The sequence below is a fragment of the Aquarana catesbeiana genome, linkage group LG09 (genome assembly GCF_042186555.1).
Source record: "Aquarana catesbeiana isolate 2022-GZ linkage group LG09, ASM4218655v1, whole genome shotgun sequence".
In the NCBI taxonomy this organism is placed as follows: domain Eukaryota; kingdom Metazoa; phylum Chordata; class Amphibia; order Anura; family Ranidae; genus Aquarana; species Aquarana catesbeiana.
This window is the reverse complement of record NC_133332.1, coordinates 222,535,095-222,555,515: the sequence shown is the minus strand read 5'-3', so window position 1 is coordinate 222,555,515 and position 20,421 is coordinate 222,535,095. Positions and strand designations below refer to the sequence as shown.

At 43.1% G+C, this 20,421-nt stretch overlaps 1 protein-coding gene across 2 annotated transcripts in view; it reads left to right on the top strand.

Moving 5' to 3' along the window:
• The first annotated feature begins 1,147 nt into the window (after window positions 1-1,147).
• The window catches only part of PLXNA3 (plexin A3), a 233,310-nt gene continuing 214,036 nt past the window's right edge, over window positions 1,148-20,421 (top strand). Inside the window, exon 1 of one of the 2 annotated variants that reach the window (XM_073599800.1) lies at window positions 1,148-1,381. The gene's annotated coding sequence lies outside the window, so the exon portion shown is untranslated. The remainder of the gene's footprint in view (window positions 1,382-20,421) is intronic. The other variant, XM_073599797.1, reaches the window with a different exon arrangement.

Sequence of the window (20,421 nt, the reverse complement as noted above, 5' to 3'; positions counted from 1 at the left end):
CTTATACATTTCTCTCCTCTACCCCTCTCTTATACATTTCTCTCTATCTCTCTCCTATACATTTCTCTCCTCTACCTCTCTCTTATACATTTCTCTCCTCTACCCCTCTCTTATACATTTCTCTCTATCTCTCTCCTATACATTTCTCTCCTCTACCTCTCTCTTATACATTTCTCTCCTCTACCCCTCTCTTATACATTTCTCTCTATCTCTCTCCTATACATTTCTCTCCTCTACCTCTCTCTTATACATTTCTCTCCTCTACCCCTCTCTTATACATTTCTCTCTATCTCTCTCCTATACATTTCTCTCCTCTATCTCTCTCCTATACATTTCTCTCCTCTATCGCTCTCTCTCCTATACATTTCTCTCCTCTATCTCTCTCTCTCCTATACATTTCTCTCTTCTATCTCTCTCCTATACATTTCTCTCTTCTATCTCTCTCCTATACATTTCTCTCTTCTATTTCTCTCCTATACATTTCTCTCCTCTATCTCTCTCCTATACATTTTTCTCTCCTATACATTTCTCTCCTCTACCCCTCTCTTATACATTTCTCTCTATCTCTCTCCTATACATTTCTCTCCTCTACCTCTCTCTTATACATTTCTCTCTATCTCTCTCCTATACATTTCTCTCCTCTACCCCTCTCTTATACATTTCTCTCTATCTCTCTCCTATACATTTCTCTCCTCTACCTCTCTCTTATACATTTCTCTCCTCTACCTCTCTCTTATACATTTCTCTCCTCTACCCCTCTCTTATACATTTCTCTCCTCCACCCCTCTCTTATACATTTCTCTCTATCTCTCTCCTATACATTTCTCTCCTCTACCTCTCTCTTATACATTTCTCTCCTCTACCCCTCTCTTATACATTTCTCTCTACCTCTCTCCTATACATTTCTCTCTTCTATCTCTCTCCTATACATTTTTCTCTCCTATACATTTCTCTCTCACACTCGGCATCGCGGAGTCTCATCTCCCTCTCTCAGCCCTGATAAGTGACGGGCCGGCTCACTCCTCAGAGGGGGGGGGGTTCCGCGCCCCCCGTGTATGACCTCCCCCATCCACATATCGTGTTACCCGCTCACACACCGAGTCTCTCCCACCCCCCGTGTACGTGCACCGGATTCTTATGTATTCGAGGGATTGATATGAGCAGGAGAACACCCCTCCCGACAGCCCATTCCTCCGCACTCCCCCCGTCCCGCAGTGGTACGTTCCGTGTAGAAAAGGGTCTCAGGGGCTCGGAGCGGCTCAGTGTGATCAGGCGGAGCTGCTGCTGGGAGCGGCTGTGTGTCTGTCCGGCCAGCCGGGGGTCTTCACTGACCCGTCCCACCCTGGACACCCCCCACCCTGGATACAGCACACAATGAATGGTGAGTTGCTGGGGAGTCCTATGGGGGTTGTGTGCGCGGTTTTGGGGGGTTAATGGGCTCACAGAGCAGCCCCCGATGCCCTGGAGGAGGAGGAGGAGGAGGGGGGGGGGTCACATAGCAGAGTTGTGGGGTACATTATTCCATCACACAGGTCACTGATGGCTTCTCTTATAGAGATCACTGATACATACCATTGGGGTGTGTTCTGTCCACTCTGGTGGGCCCCCCAATATCATCACCTGTCACTGATCTGCCCCCCCAGTGCAGCATTGAGGGGTCCCCCCCCATATGATGGGTACAGGCTGTGTATTGTGTGTGGGATTTAGATTTTGTTTTGGAAGCCTGTATTCTCCTGGATGTTATGATCAGAGCACACCTGACCCACAGAGCTGACAATCTAAACACAACCGGCCCATTGGGTCATTAGAAAGTGAAGACAGACATTTCATCTGTTGTAAAACATGTAGTCCTGGATGTGTATTTCCTGTTTGTGTCCTTGGCACAGGAGCTTGCAATCTATTCAGCACTGGTGTTGATCTGTGGGTTGCGTGTTTGTGATTGGCTCCTCAGTATCGGGGACGGTAATCTATACGTTGGCCATACACAGGCAGGTATGGGCGCTGATGACGGTGATATGCGGCGTCACACGCACAGCTGTGGAACCCCAATACATTCCTGAGGACCACGGTCCTCATAGTCCTACCTCTCACATAGTCCTACCTCTCACATAGTCCTACCTCTCACATAGTCCTACCTCTCACATAGTCCTACCTCTCACATCACGCTTTTTAGGAGGCATATGTTTGTCCTCCATCGGAAGATTTAGTAGCCAATCGTCTTCAGTGCGAAGAATTTTCAACTGGTTTGTGTGAGATTTTATTTATTTTTATTTATTTATTTTTTTTATAAAAAAAAAAAAAAAAAAAAAAAAGCTGTGTTCGTTTTACGTTTGTCAACAGCTTGCCCTCATTTAGAAATGCCGGTTTGTTATTCGTTGACTGTGCATGCAAATATATATATATTTTTTTTTCAGATAAGCAGTCCAATGCCAATGTTGGTTTTATCAGACCGAGAACACCCCCCCCCCCCCCCAACCTGCCTTCAGCCATCATAATGGTGGTAGTGGTCTCCATTATACGAGGAGCTCCTGGCTGGGTGTCTGACATCCCCGCTAATGTGCTTTGTGAATGAAATGCATCTTGCAGCCTGTGGATGAATTTGCACTGTTGTGACCACAGGAGCTCGCAGTCTGTTAGAGCGCAGCCAAACACCCCCCCCCCCCCCCCGGGCCTAATTTATCGCCCACCCTCTTTACATGGCGATGGATATTCCAGCTTGTGGATGCAAGTTTAATAGCGAGATGCCACATTGCGTGTTTGTGGTGTGTGCGGCGGGTCCAGCGTTCCTGGAGGATGCAGCAGATTGAGGCTCTTGTTACAATGGAGTGAACAGATGTGGGGATGAGAGTATCCTCCGTCTATGTAAATTGCAAAGCCGTTGCATTCTGAGAGGGAGGGTGCCTGGCACACGCTGCGTGCCCAAGAGCTGGCAATCGCATTATTCTTGGGTTTTAGGCAAACTTGTTGTAAAATTGTACTGCTGAAGACGTATCAAACCTGTGGCTGTGTTGGGGAACTACAAGTCTCAGGACACCTGCAGGTTGCATCGAAGCTTGGAGTGCCCGAATAGATGAGGCGGCTGGGGTTCACCAAGGCTGTATTAGTTGATTTATTACAGACATTTATAGGCCATTGAGAATTTCCACAGCACTTCACATACTATTCAGTCCCATCCGTTCTTGCCCTAAAGGTGCTTACACTCTAAGGTCCCTACTTACCTACAAGGGCCAGTTGAGACAGGAGCCAACTAACCTACCAGCCTGTCTTTGGGGTGTTGGAGGAAACCCAAGTACCTGGAGGAAACCCGGGCAGGCACAGGGAGAACCTGCAAACTCCATGTAGATAGTGTTGTGGTTGAGATTTAAACTGATAACCATAGTGCTGCAAGGCGGAAGTGCTTACCACTAAATCACTATGCTCTCTAATGTTTTTATGAAATAATGTTTTTTATTAGGTTAGAAGATGACCTCAGAAAACAATATATAGGGACCAAGGGTATTAGGTAATAAGTGCGAACATCAAGTGATTATTTTTTTTGCAAGTGAATTGCTCATCTGTTTACAAAGATTGCAGAATGTATGGTAGGGTAGGAGATCTTTTGACTGATCTTTCTTCTCTTTTCTTTTGGAAAGAGGAAGGTTTGTTCCTGGGTAAAAGCACTACAGGGATGGGATCAGCTGCCTATGGAAGAAGATGGAGGCCTCCATTAATTTGAGGCTCCATTCATGCTTTGCGATTTGGAATTGTAGTCAGAATCGCCATGATTCTGCCCACAATGCCAAATCGCGTGTCAATTGCTGCGCAGTGGACGTTTGGGTGCTATTGCATGAAGCTTGTCCCCCAGAAAGAAGCAGGAGCTTCTTTTTAGGTGACAAAGGCACTTAGGGCAGCCCATTCAAGTGAATGGGCTGACCCTATGCAGCACGCAAAATAGCGTGCAAATCGCACAAAATCACGGAGCGGGAATGCTCGTTTCACGCTATGCAGTTAAGAGTATGGGGCCTTTAGGTTTTATTTTGCTCGCCCCGCCCCAAAGCCACACATTTACAAGGGGCTTGTGTATATGTGGAGTGGGGAATGCCTCTGCCTCCTATGATTGGTTGTCCGCTTTGACAGCTTCCTGGCGGGATAGAACATGCAGGCCTGACTCGTGTCCGAACCTACCTGAGCTCACCCTGGCCCCTATTGTACTAGTCATAGGTGTCCACACAAAAACAGACAAGGTATACAAGTTACATTTAGTTAGGGTGACAATCGGACCCAAGACCCCAGTACGGTAATGATTAAGCACACCTGGAGTGTGTGAAATGCATCTACCAGCTTTCTGTAAACGTTATTCTGAATAAAAGAATTTTGATCGAGTACAGAGTGCGGCCATTTCTTCTTTTGAAGACCTTAGTGCTATAAGAACGAAGCGCATAGCTTTCATGTTATCCATGGGTGATATCAACATTTGTCAATTCTGAGTTATTTTATAACTGCTCTGAGGAATTGTCCAGTTTTTGTTACCTACCCCTGACCTTCTGTACCTTCCTGAGATAAGAGACTCTAACAGTGTGCCAATACCCTTCATTTACACCCCTCCCCTATGGACATTCCAATGCACCTTTGTGCCAGGGTATGGGGCTGCTCAAGGCTGGTCAGATAGTGTGCAAATATTCATCCATTCTCCTACAGATGAAAATAAACCACTGAAACCTACAATGGTTGTAGACATGGACAATTGTGAAGACAATTATTATTCTTATTATTATTTAAGGTACTTGTATAGCGTTGTCAATTTACGCAGCACTTTACATATACATTGTACATTCACATCGGTCGCTACCCTCAAGAAGCTTACAATCTAAGGTCCCTAACTCACATTCATATACTAGGGCCAATTTAGACAGAAGCCAATTAACCTACCAGCATGTCTTTGTTCTTAAATACTGGCAAATCCAAGCCTTGCCAAGTCATAATAAAGAGGTAGTAAATTGCATAGAAGAAAAAAGGCACCGGGCAGTTGAGGTCATAATGTGCTAGTATGCATCGCCTGAAAACGAAGCCCTCCAGTGGCACACTGGTGCTTCCACCTTCGTTCCGGGTTCGCGGGCGCCGGCAATATGAATGGCCATGTGCGGGAGTCGCTGTTTACGGCACGGCTCTGAAGGAACAGCCCGGGAATGCTGTTCCTTCAGAGCGCTTGCACTGGTGACGTCACCGGCTGCATCTAAGGTAAATATCTCCTAAATGGTGCATGTTTAGGAGATATTTAATGTACCTATTTATAGGTAAGCCGCTTATAGGCTTACCTATAGGTAAAAATCATACACTTTAAGTGGTCAGAAGTAATTTCCCCATGCCACAAATTTTTCACCAGTTTTTCACTAAAACAAAAAGGTGATCCATTACCTGATCTTCGAAAATAGCTGCCAATATTTTTAGTGCAAGTTGCAAAATAAAAGGACTTTACGGGTTGCTATTGACTATATGCAGTGGCTACTGCACAGTTTAGGAAGCCTGGTCCATGATGGTGTACTTCAAGCAGTGGCGCACTAAATATTCTATGGTGTTACAGCAGAAGTGGACATGTTACAGTTCAGGTGACCAGTCACCTCAGTGTAGGAACTAGTAGGTCTTTTTTACAATGCTGGATACTGCTAAAAACATGGCAAAAGGTATTATGTGGATGTTTTTAGATGTATTTTTAATCAACAGGCCATTCATGTTTGCACAGTAGCCTATTAAAGCATCCCTGCCACTTGCCCATGGGAAGAAGCTGTTTTGAGGGCAGAACCAGCTTCCAACCATTCAGTTGACCAAGAGCTCCCGATGCCTCTACAACTTGATGGAGAGAGGGAAGTTGTTTGTAACTTTGGCTCAAAGATAGAGTTGCAGACCAAACAATTTTTTATAGACCACTTCCCAGAAAATGACCAGCAGCTCTAGATTTTTTTTGGACACCTCACCATGACCTGGCTGAGCTAAAAACAAGGATGTGTGTAATTTTTGGCACTGGTCCTTTTTATAAGTAGCCAGGAATTTACACATGCATATGGAATTCAGGGGCTGGTCTGTCCAGTCCAGGAGCCAGCATTTTTTTTTTCAGAGCCAGCTTTAATGACAACTAGAGAACGGCAGTAGTTGGGTGCCAGCTGTACATTTTAGGGAGCATTGCAACCTGGCTCCTGGGATTTGTGAAGCATTGTAGGTGAGCACTTTGTTAATGATTTTAATATGTAACCATGTGTAGTATATGTATGGGCAAGTTGGCATCACACTGTCTATAGACATGTTTCTTATTATGCGTTCCCTACTGTTTGGCTGGCTTCCACCAAGTATATTTTCATTTGTACATCAAGTGTGAATGTGATGTAAACATTGTAACCAGCTGACACTCGGAGATGAAAAAATGTTTTCTTGCTAAAGGAAATCTAAGGCCACTGCATACACTTTCATTTTATGAACTCTGCATTGCAATAATACAAACAATCGTTATTTTTGACAATCCAGTAAGCTTACTTGAAGAATCTTTCTGCCTGTCTGTTGGACATCTGTTTCCACAACTTCTTGGATTCCCTACATGCTTTGCAGCTTCTCCTCTGCTGCTTACTTGCCATTCTTAAGGACTATATATCCCATGGTACATTGCTGCGCAAGCAGTGATTCCCGCACTAACTCCGCCTCCTGAAACTCCTCCTCTCAGCATCTCTGTGGATCAGAAGGCAGGCTCTGTGAAATATGTGACAAACTTCAAGATTGTTCCAATTAGTAGGTGTAGGCTAGAAATAACTGAAATTCAATATGAAAATCCTAGATATTATCATAGATGCACTTAATTTTTTTATGACTTTAGAGACTGACTTCATTTGCCATTTAAGCTGGGTACACATGGGCCGAATGTCGGGAGACATTTGCTGGTTCAAAAAAAAAAAGTCCGACATTCAGCCCGTGTGTATGTCAATCTGTCCGACAGAAGCCAACCGAGCATGCTGAACAACCAGCAGCTGACCGACTCCCGATCAGTGCTCTCAGCCAATGGTGGAGAGCGCTGATTGGAGTGTTCTGGCGGGGGAGCCGTCCCCCTGTCAGAACATAGCAGCTCAGTGTGGGAGATCGCTGTACTTTGCATAGTGAGTACGGCGGCTCCCACCAAGCCCTTAGAGTGTACCAGGCTTTAGTAAACTCCTGAATGGTTGGTAACAAATGGCGACCATAGAAGAGAGGGTAGTGGGGGTCTTGCCTGCAGCAAGACATCGACTGGACTGTTGGTGTAAATTGTATATTCATTTAATAGAGCAGTTATGGATTGGCTTTAGGTGTGTGGCCTGGGCAAATTAATGTGAATCAACTTGCGCTACCTAGATGAGGGGAAATGTATTGTGCATGGACTACATATAGGACCGTTATCCAAAAAGGTCCTATTGGCAGACATCAGAAAGGAATAAATTAATGTTTTTGGCTTGGACTTGTGAATATGGACAGGCTGGCTGGGTCACTGCAGATCTGCAGTTTGCTCATTCTGTGACGTGACCACACCGTGACTATAAATGTGTTCTTCACAGATACACAATGTGGATTATGATGGTTCAAACCAGATGTAGGGCTAGTCCATTATTTTGTTACAACTTCTATATCCTAATCAATACTGGTTTGTCTATGTACCTGTGTGACTTTGCCTCAATCTAAGGCTCTGTTCACATCTTGCGATGTGGGATCATGGGCAGAATTGCTGCAGTTTTACCCACAACCCTAAATCTCGTGGCAATCGCAGCATGAAGTGCTACGTGCATTTTGGATGCCATTATTCTTTAAACGTAGAAAGAAGTGGCTACCTAGCCAACCTATAACTAGCCTTTGCACTAAGATGCACATGGAAGGGCAACACACATCACAAAGATTTCCAAGCACATTTGCCAGCCTGGAAAACAACCAAAATGACCTTATGACCCTGTCTGACAATTCACGGTAAAACCGCGGTTTTGTTTGCACACATTTGCAAATAAATGCATAAGCTGCAGTGCCCACGTCAAAGCTCCTCTGTATACTTTAATGGCACTGCAAATGAGATGCGATTCTGCCGGGATTGTCACGCAACAGGATTGTAACAAATGTGACAAATTGCTTAAAGCTTGTTGTCCGAAAAAGAGCAGGAGCTTCTTTTTGGCCAACAAACATGCATAGGGCAGCCCATTCAGATCAACGGGCTGCCCTATGTGACACACAGAATCATGTCAAAATTGCGCAGCCGGAACGAGCAATATGAACAGGGCCTAAAGCCTCATACACACGATTGGATTGTTGGCCAACAAATCGTCAGACTTTTGTCCGAAGGGCGTGTGCCAGGAACCTGTCTTGCATACAAACTGTACACAATTGTCGGCCAACAAACAGGAACGTAGTTGCATACCACGTGGAATGTCAGCTCTTGAGCTCTACCCTTTGGGCACCTTCTGCTAATGTCGTGTTTTGGTGAGCATTGATTCTGAGCATGCGTGTTTGTACTTTGAACTTTTTGTGTGATGGACTTGTGTACACACGATAGGAAAATCTGACAACAGACCGTTGTCGGCCGAAAATTTACTAGCCTGCCATCCAATATTTGTTGGCGGTAAGTTGGACAACAATTTTCTGATGGAGCGTACTAACGGTCGGATTTTAGGCCAACAGTCTGTCAGCACACAATTCCCTGCCGAAAATCCGATCGTGTGTATGAGGCTTTAGGCTGCATTCACATTTAGCATTTTGTGAATGTGTGCAAACTCTTGCCACGTTTGTGTGCCATTTTTGTACCACGCTAACAGGGCAGCCCATGGATGTGTGTGTTTTTCCACATTTGATTCTTTTTTTTTTTTTTTCATGTGACGAAATCGCATCTTTTTTTTGCTGCGTTTGGGGTGCCATTAACAATGAATTGCAATGCAAGCACGACAAGCATTTTTTCCGTGATTTGTAAACATGTGTGAATGAAGCCTAAAGGGGGGATTAAATGAGCCAAATATAGCAGCTGCCATTGCCTTCTGATAATACTAATTGTATGTAATGCTGATCCTCTAGCTTCAATACTGCAACTATTATCTGACCTGGAACCACCATGAAGATAAGAAATTCTAACTTCTCTCTGACTTTCCTGATTTGTATACTAGTTCCAGGTCCGTGGCTCAGACAGTACTAAAGTCAGCAGATGAAACCCCAAGGACAGCATAGCAGCCAAGGAAGGAGCATTGTCAGTAAGAGGCAATGGGGGCAGCCTCTGTATTTCTATCAGGGAAGCTTTACTTTATTGCAGAATTCAGAAACTATTCAGTAAACATTGGCCACTTTTTAGGGTACCCCTTTATTTGTACCGTGCCAACACTGCAGCTATTAATGAAACTTTAACATGTGAGCTGAAGAATGTACCCATATTTAAAATGCAGACCTTGTTTTGGTGCGGCCTGTGTTTGGGACTATATGACTTTATTGCTATGCCAGTGGTCTCCAAACTGGGGCCAGGATGCAGTCCTTTGCTTGCCTTTATCTGCCCGTTGAGGCGTTATTTCTGCCACTGACAACAAAAATGGGGCATTATTCCTTCCTGACACCAATGACGGGGCACTGTTCCTTCCACTAGGAACAATAATGGGGCAAAATTGCTTCCACTGACACCAAAAATGGGGCACTATTCCTCCCACTGAGACCAACTATTTTTCCCCCTAATACCAAAGATCGGGCATTGTTTACACCCACTGGGCAGTCTGGCCCACCTAAAGTTTGAGGGACCGTAAACTGGCCCTTTCTTTAGAAAGTTTTGAGACCCCTAAACTATACAATACAGATAGTTTTCAACTATGTACTGACATGTTATTTTTCTACTGTATTTTTATAACTACATCATTTCAGGGTCCATAGAGCACCATTTACATAATTTTCCTGGAAGGCGCTTACAATCTAAGGCCTCTTAAATATCCATATATATTCCATTCCTAAGAAAATGCTTAACAAAACTAGCCCACCTACACAAAGCACCGCTCTGCACCTAGGATGATAGCCCCTATGATTACTGTGTATAATCTATATAAATATACCAACCATTAAAAATAAAAAAAAGCAGCTACTTAAAATGCATATAGAAAATGGGAAAACAATATTGAAAAAACACTCGAACGTAGTCCTTTTAGAATATTGTAGCAGCGCTATTATCAAATAAGATGAAATGACTTGCTATCATAAACAGTTCATGTGAAATCACCATAAGCGAAGGAGATAGAATATAACTTTTGCTGTGATATACTGAGACCACCATCCACCGAACACTTCACCACTAGAGCTGGGCAATTTTCTCCCCCCAAAGATCTGTGATTTAAAAAAAAAAAAAAAAAAACACGATTCGAATTGAGTTTGGTATAGTCCGTGGGTCCGGCCTCGCGGACTAGGCCGAAGCCGCGGCCTCGCTTAAAAACTCCTGTCCGCAGCTCCTCAGGACCGGCGCGGTGTCAGCGCGGGTCCTGGTGAAAAAAAGAAAATCTAAAAAAAAAAAGAAATCTAAAAAATCGATTTGCTGAAAATTTGAATCAATTTGACCTCTCAACTCGATTCAAATCGATTTTTTTTTTTTTCCCTAGCCCTATTCACCGTGTGAGGTAAATCTCCCCTTTGGGAGTGCACTCACCAGAAATATGGTAGTGATAAGCCTTTAGTTATAAGTGTTTCTTCACCGCTGCCAACCAATACTAGTTACGCTGAATGGGGCTCCAGTACAAACATGTGAAAAAATAACATCCACATAGCGTAATACTGTATAAAGTTATTTAATGAAACCGAACAAACCCCCCTTACAAATTAAGCGTACATTCGATCACAATAAATGAAGCTGTGATAAAGTGCACTGTGCTATTATATTCACCCGGTCGCCGGTGTTCGGAGGAGAACTCCCGCTGAATACAACAGTGGTTCTAATTCCTGATTATCCAGCCCGTGGAGCGCACACGCCACTTCTGGCCATTGTCGTAGATCACGTCACTGACGCGTTTCGTCACCCTGACTCAGATGAAGTCAGGCAGGGGCAGGGAAGGAGTTAACACTAGGGGGCGTTCAAGGGGTTAAGTGTTCCCTAGGGAGGTGTTTCTGACTGGAGGAGGAGAGAGATTGCTGTTCTAGATCAATAGGAACAGCAGATCTCTCTCTACTCTCCTGTCAGAATGGGGATCTGTCTGTTTACATTTACAGATCCCCGTTCTGGCTCTCTGAGGAGCGACCGCGGGTGCCTGGCAGACATTGCGGCCTCCGGCCACGCGCATCGGCTCTAGCGTTGCACGCCCCCTATAGCTTTTTAAAACAGCCGACGTACGACGGTGATTTGCGCAGCCGTGCCAACCTGCCACAGTACAACTGCGGTGGCTGGTCCGCAAGTAGATAAACGAGGTCTAAAGCTTGATACACACTATACAACTTTTGTTGTTAGAGTTCTTTAGATTTATCTTCAACTGTGTAGTGCTAGGGCCTGTCTGATTGCATACAAATTGAAAGTTCTTAGGTTTGACCTCCTATTACATGGTTTTGGTAAATCTAAAGGAAAACATCTGCATAAAATTGTATAGTGTGTATCCAGCTTATAGCCCCTTTCGTGTGCAGACTGTTTCATCAGTTCAGTCATGTTTTTTCAAAGAAAAACGGATAAAGTTTACATCCGTTTTTCATCCAATTTGTTTTTTTAAATGGATGAAAAATAGGGCTTTGATCCATTCCAAAAACGGATGTTGATGGAAGCAGATGTAAATGGATGATGATCTGTTTGCATCCGTTTTTTCCATAGAGATGCATTGATGTCCGTTTTTCATCTGTCAACAGATGGATGAAAAACGGACAAACGGTCCGCATGCGTGAAAGGGGTCTAAGGGTTACATTTACACATTATTTAGCATGAATGCACTTAACATGAAAAAATATATATAATGCTAGGCCCTCTTCATGTGTCGAGAAGTATGCGCACATTTGACATTTAGGGCTCATTGACACCTATAGAGGTCTGCCATTGTTTGTTTTTTTTGTTTTGTTTTTTAAACAATGCATTGAAATGCATTGGCCAAAGTTAGTTTGCCTTTTTTTTCATACTTTAACACCTTTATAATGGCATCGCATTACAGCAAACCTGCCCAAAGCAATAAAACAGCCAGCCTTCATGAGTCACCCGATGTGAGAATTTATTCTGGATTTTACATTTTAATTAGAAAAGAGGCAGCATGACCTGTTCACACCATATGGGAAAAGGTGGTGAGATATTTAGGTACCTATAGACATGAGACAAATTGCCCTTCACCCTTATGGGAGAATTGCATGACAGTCTTGTGTCTGACAGAGGACACTGGAAAGTCCGGCCAAGCATAATGACCATAAACCAGCCATCGGATCTTGGTGTCTGAAAGCAGTCAGTTCTGTCTGCACATCTGACTACTTGCATTGGCCTGTAAATGGCCTTCAATAAAGCGGAACTTTACTCTTAAGCCTCGTACACACGATCGGATTGTTGGCCAACAGAGCGTCACACTTTTGTCCGAAGGGCGTGTGCCAGAAACTTGACTTGCATAATAACGGCACATAATAGTCGGCCAACAAACACGAACGTAGTGACGTACTACAAGGAATTTCAGCTCTTGAGTGCCACCCTTTGGACACCTTCTGCTAATGTCATATTTGGTGAGCATTGATACTGAGCATGCGTGTTTGTACTTTGGACTTTTGTGTGACGGACTTGTGTACACCTGATACGAAAATCTGACAGCAGACCGTTGTCCGCTGAAAATTTACTAGCCTGTCATCCAACATTTGTTGGCGGAAAGTTGGACAACAATTGTCTGAAGGAGCGTACTAACGGTCAGATTTTAGGTGAACAGTCTGTCATCACATAATCCCCTGCTGAAAGTCCGATCGTGTGTATGAGGCTTTACATGCTGCTAACATTTGTAAATAGGAAAGTACATCATATTTGCTTGCTACTGCTTTTTTTTTTTTTTTTTTTTTTTTTTTTTACATCAGTTATTTTTACATCAGCTATTTTCTTGCCTAGGCAAAGTGATTTCTCAACAAAATAGAGACATGGATTAATGGGGGGGTTTGCGTTGAATTTTAAAAGTGAATTAAATAGTGTTTGTGGTGCTCAGATGCACTGAAGAGCTGCTTAAACCCCTTTGGAATCATGCTACAGCCAAATGACGGCTACAGCATGGCCTCACTTTGCCGGGAGGCCATCATATGACCCCTACAGCGCGCATCAGCAGTGATCGGTGTAAGGAGCCAATTGTGGAGGCTCTTTACCACGTGATCAGCTGTGTCCAATCACGGGTGTAAACAGGGATTCAAACCGAATGGACTTAGTCCTATCGTGTGTGGCCAAGTCCGTTGGTTCGGAAAGTCCGTCGAAGTACGCGGCATTAGATTGACCAAAACCATATAATATGAGGTCAAACCTAAACACTTTCAATTTGTATGCAATCGGTCAGGATCTTGTACTATATAGTTGAAGGTAAATCTAAAGAAAATTGAACTGTATGAAAATTTGTATGGTGTTTGGCCAGCTTAGGAGACTTTTTTTTTTTTTTTTTCTTCGGTCTTTTTGTATTTGTTTAAAAAAAAAAAAAATAAAAAACCCAGATACCACCAAAAAGAAAGCTCTATTTGTATGAAAAAATGATAAAAATGTAATTTGGGTACAACGTTGCATGACCGCAACATGATTCTGGAATTTCTAGGGAGATTCTGGAAAATTGGGTAAGAAATGGAGTTTTTTGCTTTTATGGTTTCAGGGATCATGGTCTTCCATTGCAACAATAGAAAAGACTTTGATAAGTCTGTTAATAATTTTCAAGGTGCTTTTCATGCACAATTCAAGGTATTTGCTCAGCCCTGTAATAGTTAATAGTTCCTTGAGGTGGATTGAAATTCTTTTAGATGTCCATATGGCCAGGTTATTGTCCAATGCCATTGACTGGTCCCAATCTCCTACTGAGCACGCTGTGACCTACAGAAGTCACGTGACCATCCCGCCTATTGTATAGCTCAAGTGTTTAAACAAACACCAGGCGAGTGTTATTTGTAGCGTACTCATTAGTCAGTTCATTAAACGAAACGTGAGCACCTGGAAGGCAGTTGGTCCCCTAAGCCCCCGCCGCTGCTTTCTCCTGAGTCCTCCGGCCTCTCAGGGGAGACGTCCCGCTAGATCTTTTAATTGCAATTTCCATGACATTTGAACCTGGTGTATTTTTAGAGGCAACATGTGAACTCTTGGGACAAAGCAATTATATTTTTACTCATATGTATACATTTATAACAAGTAGCATTTCGTTATTGTTCTTGTTAAAGGGCAAGCAAACCGAAATTACGAGGCATATATGAACAAGTCCAAATTAAAGTGTATAGATATAACCATTTATATTCGAGATAAATGTTCTTGGTGGGGGGGGGTTGAGTTTTTTTTACAAACACACTGGTAACTTTCCGTCTAGCAATTCCATGCCTGCCAGTTGAAGCTAAGATTGTCCATAGAAGCCTGATTTATTTATTTTAATGCCTAGCGGGCTGATTAAAAAAAAAAAAAAAAAAAAAAATTCCCTTATTCACACATGGAAGGTGTATGGAAGAATCCTCCCTGTACTGTATTCTGACAATGGGGGACTCTTCCACTGTCAGAGAACACTGATTAGCCTCTGCAACTTACTGATTTCCGCTGAACCGGCTGAATTTTGCTTCATCTATGTGCATACCATGGCTGAAAGATTGTTAAAATGTATATGTGTGAATGTATAATATAAATACACTGTATTGTCAAAAGTATTGGGGTGCCTGCCTTTACACACACATGAACTTGGCATCCCAGTCTTAGTCCGTAGGGTTCAATATTGAGTTGGCCTAACCTTTGCAGCTATAACAGCTTCAACTCTTCTGGGAAGGCTGTCCACAAGGTTTAGGAGTGTGTCTATGGGAATGTTTGACTATTCTTCCAGAAAGGCATTTGTGAGGTCAGGCACTGATGTTGGACAAGAAGGCCTGGCTCGCAGTTTCTGCTCTTATTCATCCCAAATGTGTTCTATCAGGTTGAGGTCAGGACTCTATGCAGGTCAGTCAAGTTCCTCCACCCCAAACTCGCTCATTCATGTCCTTATTAACCTTGCTTTGTGCACTGGTGCGCAGTCATGTTGGAACAGGAAGGGGCCATCCCCAAACTGTTCCCACAAAGTTGGGAGCATGAAATTGTCCAAAATGTCTTGGTATGCTGACGCCTCAAGAGTTCCCTTCACTGGAACTAAGGGGCCCCTTCCTGTTCCAACATGACTGCGCACCAGTGCACAAAGTAAAGTCTATAAAGACATGGATGAGCGAGTCTGGGGTGGAGGAACTTGACTGGCCTGCACAGAGTCCTGACCTCAACCTGATAGAACACCTTTGGGATGAATAAGAGCGGAAACTGCTAGCCAGGCCTTCTTGTCCAACGTCAGAGCCTGACCTCACAAATGCCCTTCTGGAAGAATAGTCATACATTCCCGTGGACAGCCTTCCCAGAGGAGTTGAAGCTGTTATAGCTGCACAGGGTGGGCCAACTCAATATTAAACCCTAAGGATTAAGACTGGGATGCCATTAAAGTTCATGGGCGTGTAAAGGCAGGCGTCCCAATACTTCTGGCAATATAGTGTATATTTATTATGACCCGTTTTCTAAATACGACAGTCTTTCTTTCTATTGCCATGTTGCTCTCTGCGGAACACAGAGCCAGAACAGAGATGAAAAAGCTGTGGTGTTTTCCAGCTTTTTGCACATCATATTGCACAACTGACCTAGATAATAAGCTACAAACTCCAGGCAAAGACCAAAATACAAAGATGAAATCTATATACGGTGTGACCTGCCAAAGGTTTTTCTACATTCTCTTCAGCCAAGCGCATGTGTTCAGGTCCTCCTGCCACTGCATAGCCAGGAAAGTGACAACTCTACTTGCTCTTAACTTTGCAGCTTCCTTTGTCACCTGTCTGCCATTTGAGATCTCGTTGTGATGATGGCAATTGTCCAAGGAGCAGGCAGGCATGAAGGAAAGCTGATCGTAGAATAAAAGGGGCACCCTGCTGGCTATACAGTGTGGTTTGTGAATTAGACTGACTAGAAAGCATTACAAAATGTAATTGATAAGAGTGTTTAGGGATCTTGGAGGGGGGGGGGGGGTGTTATTAGATTTCTTGACGGAGGGGCCCCGCGAAACCTCGCCAGTGCTCCCTTCTTCCCCACCCATCCCTCAACTTTTCTTACCTGCCCACTCTCCCCCCCCCTTTTTTTCCTTATATGTGTGTTTGTGTAAAATAAAAAAATAAAAATTTTATATATATATATATATATATATATATATATATATATATATATATATATATTAGTGTGTATGTATATCCCTGTCTACTCCTGGAAATTTCCCACATGGCTCTGTACATTGTCTTTTTTTTTTTTTTTTTTTTTTTATTTAATATTCAATAAAACTGTTTTGGTTAAAAAAAAAAAGTGTTTTAGCTGGAGTTTCACTTATAATCCTTTATTAGGAGAGTAAGGAACTAATTGCTTTTTATGTTGGCTGATGATGCAATGTCTATAAAATTTGTATCAGGAAAGTAGCTGGGCAAGTTGTTATTAATGACTTGTCTTTAAAGGATCCTTAATCAAAAATGATGTAATGGGAAAAGATTACAAAAACCTTTACTTGTACATATAATTAGATTTTTTTTTTTTTTCTTGCAATTTCCTCCCTCTTCTTCTAGTAACTAGCTTTCCATTGGCTAAAACAAAAATTCTCAAGTGTGAAAATGCCTGAAAAACGCATGTTTAAAAGCTCATAAAAAAACGCTCAAGTATGAATCTAGCAGAAACCCCCTATCCTTCATCTTTTTCTATACCCTCTTCGCTTTTCTGCAGGTCTATCATCACAAAACGTACTCCCCTGCCAAGTGAATCCAGCATTGTCCACGCCAGGTCCCGCACTGCCATCTTCTATGTTATTTGGAGCCAGCTGTCTCTTCAGGTTTTTCCCGTCGGTCCCCAATAACACACCGCCAGGTCCACTGAGTCCCTGCAGCCTCCTGGGATCTGTGACAAGGATATCCCTGGAGGCTACAGGAGCAGGGATTAGTCATTCTCATCTAGGCAAGAATGGAAGCTTGGGGCAGGCCAGAGCAAAAATAGAAAGAAATATCTAAATATGAATTTTTTTCAAAATGTATAAAAATATCTTCAGTTTTTAAATAGTGGAGATGGGAAGGTTGCTGTGGGGAAAAGTTTGTTTTAGGCCTGATTCACACCTATACAGGTTGCATATTACATGTACATTTAGCATTTTTCAATACATGCTTTTGATCCATTAAAGTCTATGGAACCAAAAGCTAGAAAAAAGTCCCTGGCCCTTTCCATAAAATACACAGATGTGAACGTGGCCCATAGGAAACCAGGAGGCCTTAGGAGTGAAGGTCCACTTTATATTATAGGTAGAACCTGACTCAGACATGGGCTTTTTTTGTATGTTATAGATACAGTGAGATCTCCTGCCATAATTCCTGACTTCTTTCCTGTCCACCTTTTGTATTTCCCAGCTGTCTGTTACCCATAGCAAGATATCCAATGCATAAGAGGAACACTGAAGTTACATCAAAGACAGTTCTCCGACCCTCGTACACAAGGTTTACTGGTTTAGAGAAGTTTCAATGGAGCAGAATTTGTATCAGGGAGCTGCTGTCATGACTAAAAGCTCCCGATGAACCTTGAACAATGTGTGCTCAGATCAAAGCAATTCATTGTGGGTGATTTAGTAGTGTGAGTGTATCATAAATAACTGCCTGTGTGCCTGAGGCTCGGTTCACACATGGGCGGCACGACTTGCAGGTCGCCTCAGCGAGGCGACCTGCAAACGACTGCCGGGGCGACTTGCGAGACGACTTCTGCATAGAAGTCTATGCAAGTCGCCCCAAGTCGCCCCCAAAGTAATACAGGAACCTTTTTCTAAGTCGGAGCGACTTGCGTCGCTCCGATTAGAACGGTTCCATAGCACAGAACGGGAGGCGACTTGTCAGGCGACTAGGTCGCCTGACAAGTCGCCCCAGTGTGAACCGAGCCTAAAGCCTTGTACACAGGATGAGAATATGGGACAAAAGATCGCACCTTTTTTTTTTTTTGCATACTAGTCTCATTGAACATAAAGAGGTTACTCAATATATGAAAATCCTTGTGCGACAGAATACAACTTCGGAAGTGATGTAATGTACAGTATTCTTTTTTTTCTGAGTAGGAGTGGTCTTGGTCTTCTGATTTATTTTTTTTGTACAAATTCTGTACCGATTAAATGAAAATCGTACATTTTTGGTATTGTACGGGCAAAAATATTCATGTTTGTTCCTTCTGTACCAATTAAATGAAAATCGTACATTTTTGGTATTGTAAGGGCAAAAATATTCATGTTTGTTCCTTCTGATAATTTCACATGAACTGTCTTGATCAGCTCTCGAAAGCTGTGTACGAACGATCAGATTATCGCATAATCGATTTGAAAGCGGTATTTTTTGTCTGATCTTCTGATCACATGTACTAGGCATTGGTCCCTAGACACCAGGGCCACTCCTAATTAAAACATAACTTTTATTGTAGCTTTTCAAACGTTCACTCTACTACATTACAATAATATAGACCAGGGGTCTCCCAACTACGGCCCTCCATTTGTTCAGGAACTACAATTCCCATCATGCCTAGTCATGTCTGTGAATGTCAGAGTTTTACAATGCCTCAAGGGACATGTAGTTCCGCAAAAGCTGGAGGGCTGGAGATTGGAGATCTCTGATATAGACCACAGAGTCAGGGCATGTGTCTGGAAAGTACAGAGAGCCACGAATGCTCCGATATGAAATAATTGCACAGTACTTTACCCCCTGGAGTAGTAGTGACAGAGATGGGGTCTGAAATTGTGGCTTCATATCGGTGAGTCTTTATACATTTAGTCCCTGACACTCCCGGCTTATTAAGCCCCTTGAAGTAGGGAGAAATCAGCAGCAGCACAGTGCATAAGAAAAGGGGTGAGTGCAATGGATCAGTACATGAAAAATGAGAACGATCGCTTTGCAGACAAAGGCGCTTTTCAAAGACCCTTTATGCTTAAGCGGTAGAAGCGAACTTTGCATTTGTTGCTGAAGGCAACAGTCGTTTTTCTTTGTTCCGGTCTACTTTAGTTTGGTCTGAGAATATTTTGATGGCGCCTATCCACATGCAGGTCTTGAACCTTATAGTGTGTGTGTGACCATCTGTGCTCTGTAACATAAGTCATCTGCTCTGGACAGGACTGAATGCTCGAGCCTCCTATTGTGACCTGTAAGAGGTGCCTCAGTTTGCTGACCATACTATTTCCATGGTGGGCCTGGATGACCACAATTACTGTTTCACCAGTTTCCCCTTTTGCTGGTGGCCATGCATGCTCTTTGGTCTTGAAGAGATGCCATTGCATGCCCATGGTGGCTTGTGGTTTCCCTGGTTGCCTTCACTCCGTAATGGAAACTGATTTTAAAAGGTTCACACTATAGATTGTATGGCTATTTTCTTCAATTATCCATTTATGTGCAGATGAAATACGGGACAGGGATTTTCTTTTCACGTGATTGGATAATTGAAGTGAATCTTCGCACAATTTATTGTGTGAACATTCTCAAATCCTTTAGGAAATCTGCTTCGTTGTGTCTTGCTAAATCCTCAGCTGGTTGGAGTAAACGTTTTTCTAAAATGGCACAAAGCTGCTTTTTAGCACAATTCACTGGGCAATATACAGTCAACTGATATCGAAGGAGTTGGCAGCAAGAGAGTGGCGTCTTTATTATTGGCTTGTAAGAGGGTGGAGACCCAAAACACTGTGGGAGCCTCACCATGGCAGCCTTAAATATATAGTGTAATGCCATCAGCTGGCCAAGTCTGTTCATGGTCACCCAGAACTGGAATGTAGGTTTTGGGGGGGGAATTTTCCTTTTAACATAATCTGAAAAAGTTTCACTGGTTTTGGATTGAATGGGGAAAATATTTCTTCTCACTTCTGGTTCCCATCACTTCCCCTCATATTTTTATTTTTTTTTCCTGATGTCAAAGGAAAAGGAAGTGAGAGAACATCTCCCCAGCAAGATCAAAAATGACAATAAAAACCCAGCAAGATCTAACCCTTCCCAACTCTATCAAAAGTGAATAAAAGAGCTTTGGCTGGAGTTGGGCTTTAGTTTGCTTTACCCAAAAGTCCATGAATGCACCTGTATGATGGGTGACCTCTTAAAGTCAGTGACTGATGGCAATATTTCTCAGAATCCATGTGGAATTATATAGCGCCAACCACTTATGTACAAGGTGTGGTCTTGGAGAAGCTAAATATTATTGTATAACCAAAAAGAGGTAGATACAAAGGGAGGAGATTTGTC